This window comes from Myotis yumanensis, unplaced genomic scaffold (assembly GCF_028538775.1).
Source record: "Myotis yumanensis isolate MYYU_CA2020_CCGP unplaced genomic scaffold, mMyoYum1.0.hap1 SCAF_18, whole genome shotgun sequence".
In the NCBI taxonomy this organism is placed as follows: domain Eukaryota; kingdom Metazoa; phylum Chordata; class Mammalia; order Chiroptera; family Vespertilionidae; genus Myotis; species Myotis yumanensis.
The window spans coordinates 2559373-2572935 of NW_027223769.1; the positions used below are offsets into that span (position 1 = coordinate 2559373).

At 41.6% G+C, this 13563-nt stretch overlaps 2 pseudogenes; one reads left to right on the forward strand and one right to left on the reverse strand.

Annotated features, from left to right (window-relative positions):
- Positions 1 to 13563, reverse strand: part of LOC138996714 (cell adhesion molecule CEACAM1-like) — a 113935-nt pseudogene that overhangs the window by 68427 nt on the left and 31945 nt on the right.
- Positions 9738 to 10493, forward strand: LOC138996717 (ferritin, heavy subunit-like; annotated as a pseudogene).

Below are 13563 nucleotides of genomic sequence, written 5' to 3' on the forward strand. Positions count from 1 at the left end.
GATATTTGTGGTCCACACATTGGGAGTTTATGAATTATTTCCAATGCTCAATGCACACTTCCAATAAACCATGTACAATGTTTTAAAATCTTACATATTATTTGTTCTTTGTATGTTGAAATTGTGTATTATATCTAAATACATATAGACTTTATATTATTCTCTATGCCTTTTTTACAGTAATTATTATTTACCAAGAAATTGTTGTCTTATAATGTTATATCTTATAGAAAAGCAAAGTGTTTTAAAAAAAATCAATTGCTTTATGATCAAATCTATAACTGTAACTGGACAACCAAGGGGTCCAGGCTGCCTGTCACCACTTGAGCCAATTAAGCGGAGACAGGGTTGAATCGTATATGAGTGTTTATTCCAATACTGCCAGCAGTAAGGGAGAGCAGCAGGTCACCCACAAAAGTCTGCTCTGACCCCCCTTGCCATTTGGCTGGTTATATAATACACAAGAGGGAGAAGATAGCTACATGCAGCTGCGAACTGCAAGTGTAACAGGGAAAGGGGAGGGTAGAGTCTGCAGTCCAGCCTCCAGGAGCTCAAAGTCTGATAACAAGGTGGCTAATCTTCTATGATGTTACAAACAGCTCAGCCTGTTCTGGGACCGGAGAATGGTCAGCAATCCTGAGAAAAAACCCCGGAGGGGGTCAGGGTCCAGGTGCAGCAACCAAATCAAAGCGTGTCCTGTCCTTGGTCTGTTCACAAAATGTATTTCTTTTCTGAGTAATGAACCCATCTGGACTCTGAGATGTCTCATCTTTTACAGGCCTGTTTCACCCTCCAGTTTTCCAGGGTCTGTAAGAAAACTTCTTATCTATAGGTAGTGAGGTGAATGATTATTAGACAACTGTGGCTCTACTCTTATTACATGTCCTTCCCCACTCTCATCACCATGCCACTTTAACTTTTGTCATCTATAGGCAATCATTGTTTTACTCTGGTGCAGTTGCAGGTATGTACATCTTTAGGAAAATCCATGTAAAGGACTCTGACTTACTCTAAATTGCAGGCTTCTAAGCAGGTCATATCTTTGATCTGAAGAAGATTTATAGAACTCCAAGGAATAACTGAATTCATGAAAATACAGGCAAATAATCAGGATAAACAAAACTGGTTATGGGACTAAATGAACTGAGGATGATGATTGTTCTTATTACTCTGCTTAATATATTGCTGATTTTTAAATCTGCTTGTTTTCCAAATAGAAGGAAAACTAAAAAGCAGACATTTTGCATTATTATAGGAACTGATAGTCCTCCCAGGAGATAAAGACTTCAAAGACCACAACTTACAACCAGGAGATTTTTGTCCATTGGAAAAGACATCAATTCAAGACTCTCTCAACAGCATTAAAATGGACCTTACCTTACCAGGAACCTAATCACAAATGGACATCTGCCCCGTCTCTGACACTTGCCTTCATCTCAAGGATGAGAAGCTGCCGACCGTGGAGGCAGACAGCCATCCTAAGATGTCAACAAGGCCTGTATGCTCACGGATTGATGCTGCTCAAACCTATTCTTATATCACCTCATTATTATTTATTTTTTAAAAAAAATATGTTTTATTGATTTTTTACAGAGAAGAAGGGAGAGGGATAGAGAGCCAGAAACATCGATGAGAGAGATCAATCAGCTGCCTCCTGCACACCCCCCAGTGGGGATGTGCCCGCAACCAAGGTACATGCCCTTGACCAGAATCGAACCTGGGACCCCTGAGTCAGCAGGCCGATGCTCTATCCATTGAGACAAACCGGTTCGGCCACCTCATTGTTATTGATTGAATGTATATAAAATTATTTTTATATTGTTATTATCCTACTTATGGTTTCCTAGTGGAAATAATAACTGTCTCCTCAGAACCCCCCTCTCATTAAATATGAAAAATTTAACTTGGGTACCTGCTAATCTTTCCCATCTACTAGCCAGTAGTCAGCAAACTCATTAGTCAACAGAGCCAAATATCAACAGTACAATGATTGAAATTTCTTTTGAGAGCCAAATTTTTTAAACTTAAACTACATAGGTAGGTACATTGTTATTAACTTAATTAGGGTACTCCTAAGGCTTAGGAAGAGCCACACTCAAGGGGCCAAAGAGCCGCATGTGGCTCGCGAGCTGCAGTGTGCTGACCACGGTACTAGACAATGATATTCTGATTATCAGTTATGATAATGAAACAGTAGAGAATCTTAATTCATCTGGCCAAACATATCATAAGGTACAAGTGACAGTGGATAAAAAGGAAAACATATAATTAAATTAATGCAGAATTATGATAATACATGTAAAGGGGTTTCAGTTGGCTGGGATGCTTGTTTCCCTAAGAACTTTCCTATCTAGTATTAGACATTTTCCAAATTATTTTAACTGGTTTAATATTGTTGCTTTTGCTCCTGGTATGTAAATGTTATACTAGATGCAGAAAAACAAAATGTAAGACAAGCAGCAAAAAGACTCAGATCATGGTGGTTCAAAAATTAGAAATGATCCAGAATATTTTTTTAACAAGGACATGTAGGATATGACTGCCTCCCATTCACCTGCTTTTTTATTTTGAATAACAATAATAATTTGATCTTCAATGCCATCTAAGGTTATGGTCTTGTACCATCCCCAGTAGTCCATCCTGTTCAGCAAGACAAACAGTGACACTGAAACGTCCTAGGAATGAGCCATCCTAGCACCAAGGGACCCCGTTATCCAAACAAAAGGTTGGTCATCAATACATCCTTTAGATTGATTTATGACCAAAAGGGGGATATGTGGATGAAAAATCACCAAAAGGGGGATGTGTGCACAAAAAGGGGCTACATGCTAATGTGATTAGCTCACGGAAGGCCTGTGTGGCAGCCTTGCAAACTCGGCAACCTCAGAATGCCCTGCGTTTATGTAAAAGCCACTGAAGCAGAGCAATGTCTCTGGTCCCAGAGTGGGTCTGACTAAGGGCTCAGGAGCGCTGGAGGTCTCTTGCCACCTGGACCTGATCAGGCTCACCCAGTAAGTGCATGCTGTAAGCCCAGAGGAGAGGCAGCAACTGCTTCCCATGCCATACAAACACACTCGATTCCTCCTCCTGTCATACAAAAATGCTTGATTCGACTTAGGTCTTAAGTGAGATGAAGGGGATTGCTGAGGCTGCGGCTGGGACTCAAAACAGGACCCGAAAGTGGGATCCCCGGTACTCAACCCAGAGGAGTACCTCACTTACATCCCTTCCTGGTTGCCAGTATATGTAAACTGGACAATCAATGGGCCCAGGCTGCCTGTCACTACTTGACCCAATTCAGCAGAGACAGGTTAAATCATATACGAGCATTTATTTTAATAATGCTGACAGTATGGAAGGTCATCCACAAAAATCTGCTCTGCCCCCCACCATAAGCCAGATGCTTCTATTGGGTAGAAGGACAAAGATTACATGGGGAAGTAGGCAAAAGGATATGTCAAATGGCAGTTTACAGGTAATAAAGGCTGGAGATTTGCAAAGGCCTATGGGTATGCAAAGGGCTGGGGGTCTTCAAAGGGATGGCAATAGGCAAAGGGCTGAGGGCTCTTATTTCTGCAACAAAATTGTTAATCTTTCCATGACAATGGGCAGCTCTCCAAGGAGGACAATGGATTACATTCCCAGGTGAGCTCCCAGGTCCCACGTGCAACTCCTAGCCAGATTAGAATGTGCCTTCTTTAATCAGAACAAAGCAATCACGGTTAACAGAGCATGATTAACATTTCTTACAATTATAGCTGATCCCCAATATTCTATTTCGAGCCCCATCAAACTCTCATTTAAAAAGGTCTTGCCCTAACCCAGTGGTCGGCAAACTGCAGCTGGTGAGCCACATGCGGCTCTTTGTCCCCTTGAGTGTGGCTCTTCCACAAAATACCACGTGTGGGTACACACATACAGTGCGATTGAAACTTCGTGGCCCATGCGCAGAAGTCGGTTAGGGCCTAACTGGTTTGGCTCAGTGGATTGAAGGGTCCCAGGTTCGATTCCAGTCAAGGGCATGTACCTTGGTTGCAGGCATATCCCCAGTAGGGGGTGTGCAGGAGGCAACTGATCGATGTTTCTCTCTCATCGATATTTCTAACTCTCTATCCCTCTCCCTTCCTCTCTGTAAAAAATCAATAAAATATATAAAAAAAATAAAAAGGTCTTAAAGTTTAAACTTTGGGAAGGTTGTCAAATATACTTAACCAAAAGGTTATATCATAAACTCTTTGTAAATTTAGGTAAAACAAACATATTTTATGGTAATAACTCCAAAAGACAATAATCAAATTTAAACCAGTTTTACTATTAAATATTTTGTTCAGACCACAGAATCCTGCTTGACCCATATATTTAATCTCTTTAGGCCAATAAAATATCATACCCTACAGCCGTGGGCAAACTATGGCCCGCGGGCCGTATCCGGCCCTTTTGAAATGAATAAAACTAAAAAAAAAAAAAAGACCGTACCCTTTTATGTAATGATGTTTACTTTGAATTTATATTAGTTCACACAAACACTCCATCCATGCTTTTGTTCCGGCCCTCCGGTCCAGTTTAAGAACCCATTGTGGCCCTCGAGTCAAAAAGTTTGCCCACCCCTGCCCTAGAATAATGCCATTGAGGCAGAAAACATACCACATATAATATAGACCATATCACATAAAGACTATACACATAATTCAAATTACTAATTTTTGCAGAGTAAACGCAAGATTTTTTTTTTCATTTGCCCTTGATAATTCTTAACAAGACTGGAAAAGGGGTGGGAAGGTCCTAATTACCAAGCATGAAGATCTGTTGAGACTCTCAATAAAAGCCTCAAGGGCTGTGAATGCAAGGGCGTGGTGGAAACAAGGAAAGTCTGGGTGTGGCTGGAGAGGCACCAGGTGTTAGTCCAGTGGGGTCCGACCAGACCTGGGTTCAGCAACCTCAGTACTTGAATTTAGCTAAGAAAGAATTCAGAGTCAAGACTCAAAGTATAAGAGAACATTCATTTATAAAATCACAGAGGTCGAAAAAGGAATTCGTAGAAGAAACAGGCTCAGGAAACAAGTTACAGTGGCAAAGGAAGGGCCCTTGGAATTTAGCAGTGAGGAAGGTAAAGGTGATGTGCCTGCGGGGGGTGGGAGAGGAATGAGGAAGGCAGAGGCTTGGGCCTGCTCTCAGGAGGGAGAGCCTGCTGGGTTCTCCATCCTAAGGGTTTTAAGGGTGATTTTAAGGGAGGTCCCAGGGGAAGGTCTCAATAGAATACTCAGCAGCTTTTCAGAATATTCAGCAGTTTTCTAGAATATTCAGCAGCTTTCCAGAATATTCAGCAGTTTTCCAGACCCTTTCAGGGTCTAAGTCTCCACTGATTGATTGGCCTTGCGCCAGGGCAGGGGGTCATTATTCAATGCAGCTGGTCCTGAGGGCAGCCGCAGCTTTGCATGTCTGGTTTTGCTACTTCTCTGGGCCTGGGGCTGAAATACAACTGAGGCCTCTAGGGAAGAGAGATCAGGAGATGCAAACCACATGACCAGCAACATGCTGGGGGAAGAAAGGTCACCCTGGGGAGGAGGTCCCACCCTACAATTGTCCTTTGCTAGGCACCCAGGGCTTTCTGCCCAGGTGACCGTCTGACCTGGTCCTTGCTCTTCTCATGTCTGTCTAACTGCCTACCCTTGAGGAATTAAGCAACAGGAGAGAACCAGGCTGGGTTTTCTTTTTTTTTTTTCTGTATAAACTTAAAACTGTCACAAACTTGTATAACCTTCACAACCTTTTACAAACTTTTCTACAATTTTCACAAACCTTATCCATTCTGAAATAACTATCCTTAGAACAACTCACTTTCTTCCTTTTCTTTAAAAAATGAATCTCCATACCTCATGAGGCCTTCTATTACCCAAACCAAATAATTTCTTTCCAACTTAATTAGAATTTCTAATTTTTAGAAACCTCAATTTCCAATGATAACCAAAAAGTAAGAAACCAGTATTCCCTAGATGGACTTTTATGAACAGATTTTATAACCTTTATAAACATAGGTTTCTCTATTGGCAAACACACTTTCAAGATACACATCTATGACAAAGCACTAGACATTTTCTAACAGCTCCAAAATTAGTCCATAGCCTCTGCAAAAGCCAAAGGCAGGTGAACTCAAGACTTGTTTAGCAATCAGTGTCTTAGTATTCCATGTTATTTCAAAATATCTAGATATTTAATAATGATTAAAGTTACTAATTTAGAAAGGAATAGCTGAAATAAGTTAAAATTATTTCCTTAGATGGCTATCTTTTTTTCTTTTGATAAGAATGCCTTTCCAAAAATTTGCATTTTATTTTATCATTTTAAAAAATTCTTGCCCTAACTGGTTTGGCTCAGTGGATAGAGCGTCAGCCTGCGGACTGAAGGGTCCCAGGTTCGATTCTGGTCAAGGGCATGTACCTTGGTTACGGGCACATCCCTAGTGGGGGGTGTGCAGGAGGCAGCTGATCAATGTTTCTAACTCTCTATCCCTTTCCCTTCCTCTCTGTAAAAAAATCAATAAAATATATTTAAAAAAAATAAAATAAAAAATTCTTTATTGTTAAAAGTATTACATATGTCCCCCTTTTTTCCCCATTGACCTCTTCTAGGCCCTACCCCAGGCCTTCACTACCCTGTTGTTTGTGTCCATGGGTTATGCATATATGCATACAAGTTCTTTGGTTGATCTCTTCCCACCCAACTAGCCTCTCTCACCTTCCCTCTGTGATTCAACAGTTGTTCCATGCTTCTATGTCTCTGGATCTATTTTGTTCATCAGTTTATTTTGTTCATTAGATTCCACATATGAGTGAGATCATGTGATACTTGTCTTTCTCTGACTGGCTTATTTCATTTAGCTCAGTGGTCGGCAAACCACGGCTCGTGGGCCACATGCGGCTCTTTGGCCCCTTGAGTGTGGCTTTTCTACAAAATACCACGTGTGGGTGCGCACATACAGTGCAATTGAAACTTGTGGCCCATGCGCAGAAGTCGATTTTCGGCCTGGGCGAGTCTATTTTGAAGAAATGGCTTTAGAAGAAGTGGGGGGTGTCAGTCGGTCGGTCGGTCGGTCGGGCGACAGGAGACAGGCGCAGGGGAGGTGCGCGCACGCGATTCATGCACAAGTTGAGTGAGCCAGTCAGTCAGCAGTCTCATGTGCAGTGGTTAGTGCTAGTCGCATCCGCAATTCGCACGCAGGTGACAAAAGTACCTACTCGAAGCATAAAGTTACCTGTATTTTTCCTACCAGCTGCAAATCCTACAGGTATTTTTTGTCATCAATTTAAGAATTGTAATTATTTTGTGTTGGTGGCTTTATTATTATAAAATGAAACATTTTTTTTTAGGTGCCCTGTATGTTGAGATGGTTTGGACATATAGAGAGGATGAACGAAAGGAGATAGACGAAACAAGTATACAAGACGAGTGTGGATGGGAGAGTTGGAAGGGGTCGAACTCAGCGAACGTGCCTCAATCAGATTGAGGATGTTTTTAGCAAAGGCCAGCTTAGGAGTACCCTAATTAAGTTAATAACAATGTACCTACCTATATAGTTTAATTTTAAAAAATTTGACTCTCAAAAGAAATTTCAATCTTTGTACTGCTGATATTTGGCTCTGTTGACTAATGAGTTTGCCGACCACTGAGTTAGCTTAATTAATACTCTCCAGGTCCATCCATGCTGTTGCAAATGGTAAGAGTTCTTTCTTTTTTACAGCTGCATAGTATTTCATTATGTAAATGTACCACAGCTTTTCTACTGAGGGCACTTGAGCTGTTTCCAAATCTTAGCTATTGTAAATTTCACTGCTATAAATACAGGGGTGCATATATTCTTTGTGATTGGTGTTTCAGGATTTTTAGGATACATTCCTAGGAGTAGGATCACTGGGTCAAATGGGAGTTCCATTTTTAATTTTTTGAGGAAACTCCATACTGTTTTCCATAATGGCTGTACCAGTTTGCATTGCCACCAGCACTGTACTAGGTTTCCCTTTTCTCCACAGCTTCACCAACACTTGTCCTTGGTTGATGGTAGCGATTCTAACAAGTATGAGGTAATACCTCATTGTCATTTTAATTTGCATCTCTCTGCTGATCGGTGACTTTGAGCATTTTTTCATGTCTCTTGGCCTTCTGTATATACACTTTGGAGAAGTGTCTGTTTAGATCCTTTGCCCATTTTTTAATTGAATTGTTTGTCTTTCTTTTGTTAAGTTGTATGAGTTCCCTATATGTTTTGGAAAGTAGCCCCTTATTGGGTGAATCACTGGCAAATATGTTCTCCCATGCAGTGGGCTCCCTTTTCATTTTGTTGATGGTTTCTTTTGCTGTTTAGAAGCTTTTTATTTTGATATAGTCCCATTTGTCTATTTTCGCTTTAGTTTCCTTTGCCCCTAGGAGATGTGTATCTGTAAACATATTGTTACAAAAGATGTCTGAGATTTTGCTGCCTATGGTCTCTTTTAGGATTTTTATTGTTTCACGGCTTACATTTAAGTTTTTTAAGAAATCCATTTTGAGTTTATCCTTGTGTTGGTGTAAGTTGATGGTCTAGTTTCATTTTTGTATTTTGTGTGTATCTGTCCGATTTTCCCAACACCATTTATTGAAGAGACTGTCTCTAATCCAATGTATACTCTTGCCTCCTTTGTTAAATATTAATTAACCGTAACGACTTGGGTCGATTTCAGAGTCTCTATTCTGTTCCATTGATCTATATGCCTGTTCTTGTGCCAGTACCAGGCTGTTTTGAATACTGTGGCTTTGTAGTATAACTTGATATCTGGTATTGTGATTCCTCCAACTTTGTTTTTTCCCCTCAAGATTGCTGAGGCTTTGTGTGTGTGTGTGTGTGTGTGTGTGTGTGTGTGTGTGTTCATATAAATTTTTGGAGTGTTTGTTCTAGATCTGTGAAATATGCTGTTGGTATTTTAATAGGGATTGCATTGAATCTACAAATTGTTTTGGGTAGTATGGACATTTTAATGATGTTGATTCTACCAATCCATGAACACAGTATATTCTTCCACTTGTTTATATCTTCTTCTATCTCTTTTTTCAACATCCTATAGTGTTCCAAGTGTCCCATTTAGCTCCTTGGTTAAGTTTATTCCTAAGAGTCTTTATGTTTTTGTTGCAATGGTAAATAAGATTTTAAAAAAATTTCTCTTTCTGAGAATTCATTATTGGTATATAAAAATACCATGGATTTCTGGATGTTAATTTTGGATCCTGCTACATTGCCTAATTCATTTATTAAATCTAGTAGTTTTTTGATGGAATCTTTAGGGTTTTCTATGTACAGTATCATGGCATATATGAATAATGAGAATTTTACTTCCTCCTTTCCAATTTGGATGCCTTCTTTTTTTCCTTTTTGTCTGATCACTATGGCTAGGACTTCCAGTACTATGTTGAACAAGAGTGGTGAAAGTCGGCATCCCTGTCTTGTTCCTGTTCTTAGGGGAAATGTTTTTAGTTTTTGCCCATTGTGTTTGATGTTTGTTTGTCATATATGGCTTTTATTATTTTGAGGTCTGATCCCTCTTTGCTGAGAGCTTTTATCAAAAAAGGCTGTTGCCCCCTATGTTCATAGCAGCACAATTTACAATAGCTAAGATCTGGAAACACCCCAAGTGCCAATCAGTAGATGAGTGAATAAAAATATGGTGGTATATTTATACCATGGAATACTATGCAACAGTAAAAAAAAAAAAAAAAAAAAAAAGAGAGAAGGATCTTGAGCACTGTTTATGCCTGGTTTTCTCTAAAGCTGAGATGGCAGCCAAGCACATCCTCTCTTAAGAGTGTAGCGTTGCTATTAATCACGTGGCATCTTACGAGCTGCACATCAGTGATGCTCATTTATCTGTGGCCTGTTATCACTTGGAAGGCCCAGGAGAACCTTGTTTTGCTGCATTCTTTGAAGACCAAGCTGAGGTGAAGAGGGAACATGGAAAGCAAATCCTAAGATATGTAAGAGGATATGAGTAAAATCTGCCTTCCAGGGATTAAGAGCCCTGAGATAACTGGGGAACCAGCATTTAAGCTCTAGAGTCTGCCCTGGAGCTGGAGAACAAGTTAAGCAAGCCCCTGCTGGACCTGAAGACCATAGCTTCTGCCAAGAATGAATCCATGTCGTATGCTTCCTGGAAACGTACCTGGATGAACAGAAGAGTAACATGAACTACCTGCAGCGCCAGCTTGTATATCATAAGGAATTAGGAAAGCAGGCCCGGGAGGAGGAAAACCCATTTAAAAAGCCGGCAGAAGTGTCAGGTAAACAGACCCAACATCTGAAGGCAACAAAGCAAGTCTTCCCATTGTAGTCGGTCCCAAAATCAGCTACTTAAGAATCTTCTCCATTTGACAGAAGACTGCTTTCCTTCATTGGTGTGTGTGCATTATAAATAAATTTAAAAAAAAAGGAGAAAAAGGATCTCTTATTCTTTGAGACAGCATGGAGGAACCTGGAGAGCAGTATGCTAAGCAAAATAAGCCAGTCAGAGAAAGACAAGTATCACATGATCTCACTCATATGTGAAATCAAATGAACAAAATAAACTGATGTACAAAATGGATCCAGCGACAGAGAAGCATAGAATAGACTGTGGAATCTCTGAGGGAAGGTAGGGGAGGGTGGATGGGTGGGAAGTGATTGTCCAAAGGACTTGTATTTGTGTATATACATAGTATATATGCATAAACCATGGACCCAGACAATAGGGTAGTGAAGGCCTGGGGTGGGGGCAAAGGGGATGGCTAGAAGGGGTCAATAGTGGGGAAAAAGGGGACATACTAGTATGTGATGCTGTAACTGGACAACAATGGGTCCGTGCTGCCTATCACTACTTGAGCCAATTAAGCAGAGACGGGGTAGAATTATATGTGAGTGTTTATTCCAATACTCCCGGCAGCATGGGAGGGCAGCAGGTCATCCACAAAAATCTGCTCTGCAGTCCCCCATAAGCCAGCTGCTTATATAGGGTAGGACAAGGATTACATGAGAAAGTAGGGATTACAGGCATGGGGAGTAGGAGGCTGGGGTGGGACTCCATTGTTTGGGCAACAAGGTTGTTACTCTTTCCATGGTAATAGGCAGTTCTTGAATGAGAGGGTTCCATGGTTGATTCCCAGGGCCAAGCTTGACTCCTGGGAATGTACAACTCCCAGCCAGGTCAGAATGTCCTTACTTTAACCAACACAAGGCAATCACGGTTAACAGAGCATGATTAATATCTCCCATAACCATAGCTAGTCCCCAATATTCTATTTTTGCCCCTAACAATACTTTCAACAATAAAGATTTAATTTTTTAAAAAGAGTGTTGGATTTTGTCCGATGTTTTCTCCATCAATTGATATGATCATGTGATTTTTGTCTTGCAATCTGTTTCTGTGATGTGTCACATTGATTGATTTGTGAATATTGTACCAGCCTTGCATCCCTGGAATAAATCCCACTTGGTCATGGTATATAATCATTTTAATGTATTGCTGGATCCAATTTACTAATATTTTGTTGAGGATTTTAGCATCTATGATCACTAGGGATATTGGCCTGTAATTCTCTTTCTTTGTAGCATCTTTATCTGGAACAAAAAAATTGCATTTTAAAAAGATGGCCCAGATGAGAGTTCTTGATGAAGTCCACATATTTGCATTTCAAAGGCCCTAGGATTTTGGTTTCATAAAGCCAATTATCTACTGTTAGGGTGAACTACCCTTCCTCTCTCCTGCTTGGACATGTTTTCTGAAATATATATTGTTATAAGCCTTTCCCCATAGCTTGGAGCAGATGGCTGGCGCCTGCAGAAGCAAGATAAGATGAATCCCCCTTGCTTGACTGACCCCTGCACTCTCCTCCCTTGACCAACTCACGCCCTGCCCTCCACTTGACTGACTCTGCACCCACACCCTGGCCCTATACTGCATACTTCCACCCTATGTAAAAGAACCTAACCACCCCCTTGGTGCTGACACTGACACACTGGTCTCAGCTCTCTGTGGGAGAATGAAATAAAATTTCTCCAACTCTCACAACGTTTCTTGGCCTGGATCCTTTCGGCAGGAACACAACATTTTGGTGCTGAAACCCGGATAGCCAAGGGAGCCTGTGGGGACCCCCACTCCTGGTTGCAGGCTTCTCCAGACCACACCGGCCGCTTGAATTTCTGGTAAGAGACCCTCTGATTTGCCGGCTTTTGCCTCACCAAAGTCCTCGCACTCTTTGGGGACCAGGTCCCTGGCTACCCTGTGTTAGTGGGATGCCTAACATAGCGGTCAGCCTTCCTCTTCTCTCCGTTGCTTAGTTCAGACTAAGGTTGGGATGCCTTCCCTTTGGACTTCTCACCTCCGGGATAGACTTCTTACTCACCTTTCCCCTCTCCACCACACCACCCCATATGGGAAACCAGCACCCCTTCCGGTTGCCTCTTACGGAATCTTAACCATCTTAACCTCACAGCTGATGTCAGACCCAAATGACTCATTTTCTACTGCAACTTGGCTTGGCCCCAATATGATAGTGAGCTCGTCTGGCCTGAGGCAGCATTTTAAACTTCAATACCCTCCCTGACTGAGACAACTATTGCCCCCGAACCGGGCAATGGCCAGAGATTCTCCACGTCCAGGCCTCCTTCCTTCTCCGCAGTTGCCCTTCTCTCTGCAGGACTGCACTGCTTATCACTTTCTTCTTTGTTCCCAAACGAACCTCCCTGACGAACCTCCTTTTGACCCAGCTGACCATTCAGCCCCAATACCAACTGGGGGACAGGGAATTCTGGCCTGTAAACAAACCTCTAAATTGTAGCACTGTTCTCCAATTAAGTTTGTTTTGCTAATACTTACAGTCCGTTACCAAGCAAGGGATTTAGGGAAAACTTAGAGAGTGTGTGTTGCCACCATTTCAAATGAGTTAAAGGGAACTTGCCTCACAGTCGCAGCAAATGGCCTGCCTCTCGTAAGGCAGAGCAGCCTGCTTTCCCACCCACCCCCTTCCACAGAGCAGTTGCCTGTTTAACTCCTTCTTTGCTACAAGACTGCAGGCACTTGTTTGCAAAACTGCAAAAACCTTCTTAACAGTCCTGCCACTATCAGGATCAGAGCTCATTATCAATCAAACCCTAAAATATTATCCCTAAGGAAAGTAGTAAGTAAAAGCCTAGTAGAGGAATTGTGCAGGTCTGTTAGGGCCCAGCACTTTGGGGATACATTTTATCCAATAGACAGCCTCAGGCATTAGGAAAAAGTTCGCCAAAACTAGCCTTAGGACCCCAGACCCCCACTGAGCAATTGGTAGAAATAACTGGCAGTGTGTGTTTTTTAAAAAAAATATATTTTATTGATTTTTTTACAGAGAGGAAGGGAGAGGGATAGTTAGAAACAGCGATGAGAGAGAAACATCGATCAGCTGCCTCCTTCACAACCCCTACTGGGCATGTGTCCGCAACCAAGGTACATGACCTTGACCGGAATCGAACCTGGGACCTTTCAGTCCGCAGGCCGACGCTCTATCCACTGAGCCAAACCGGCCAGGGCC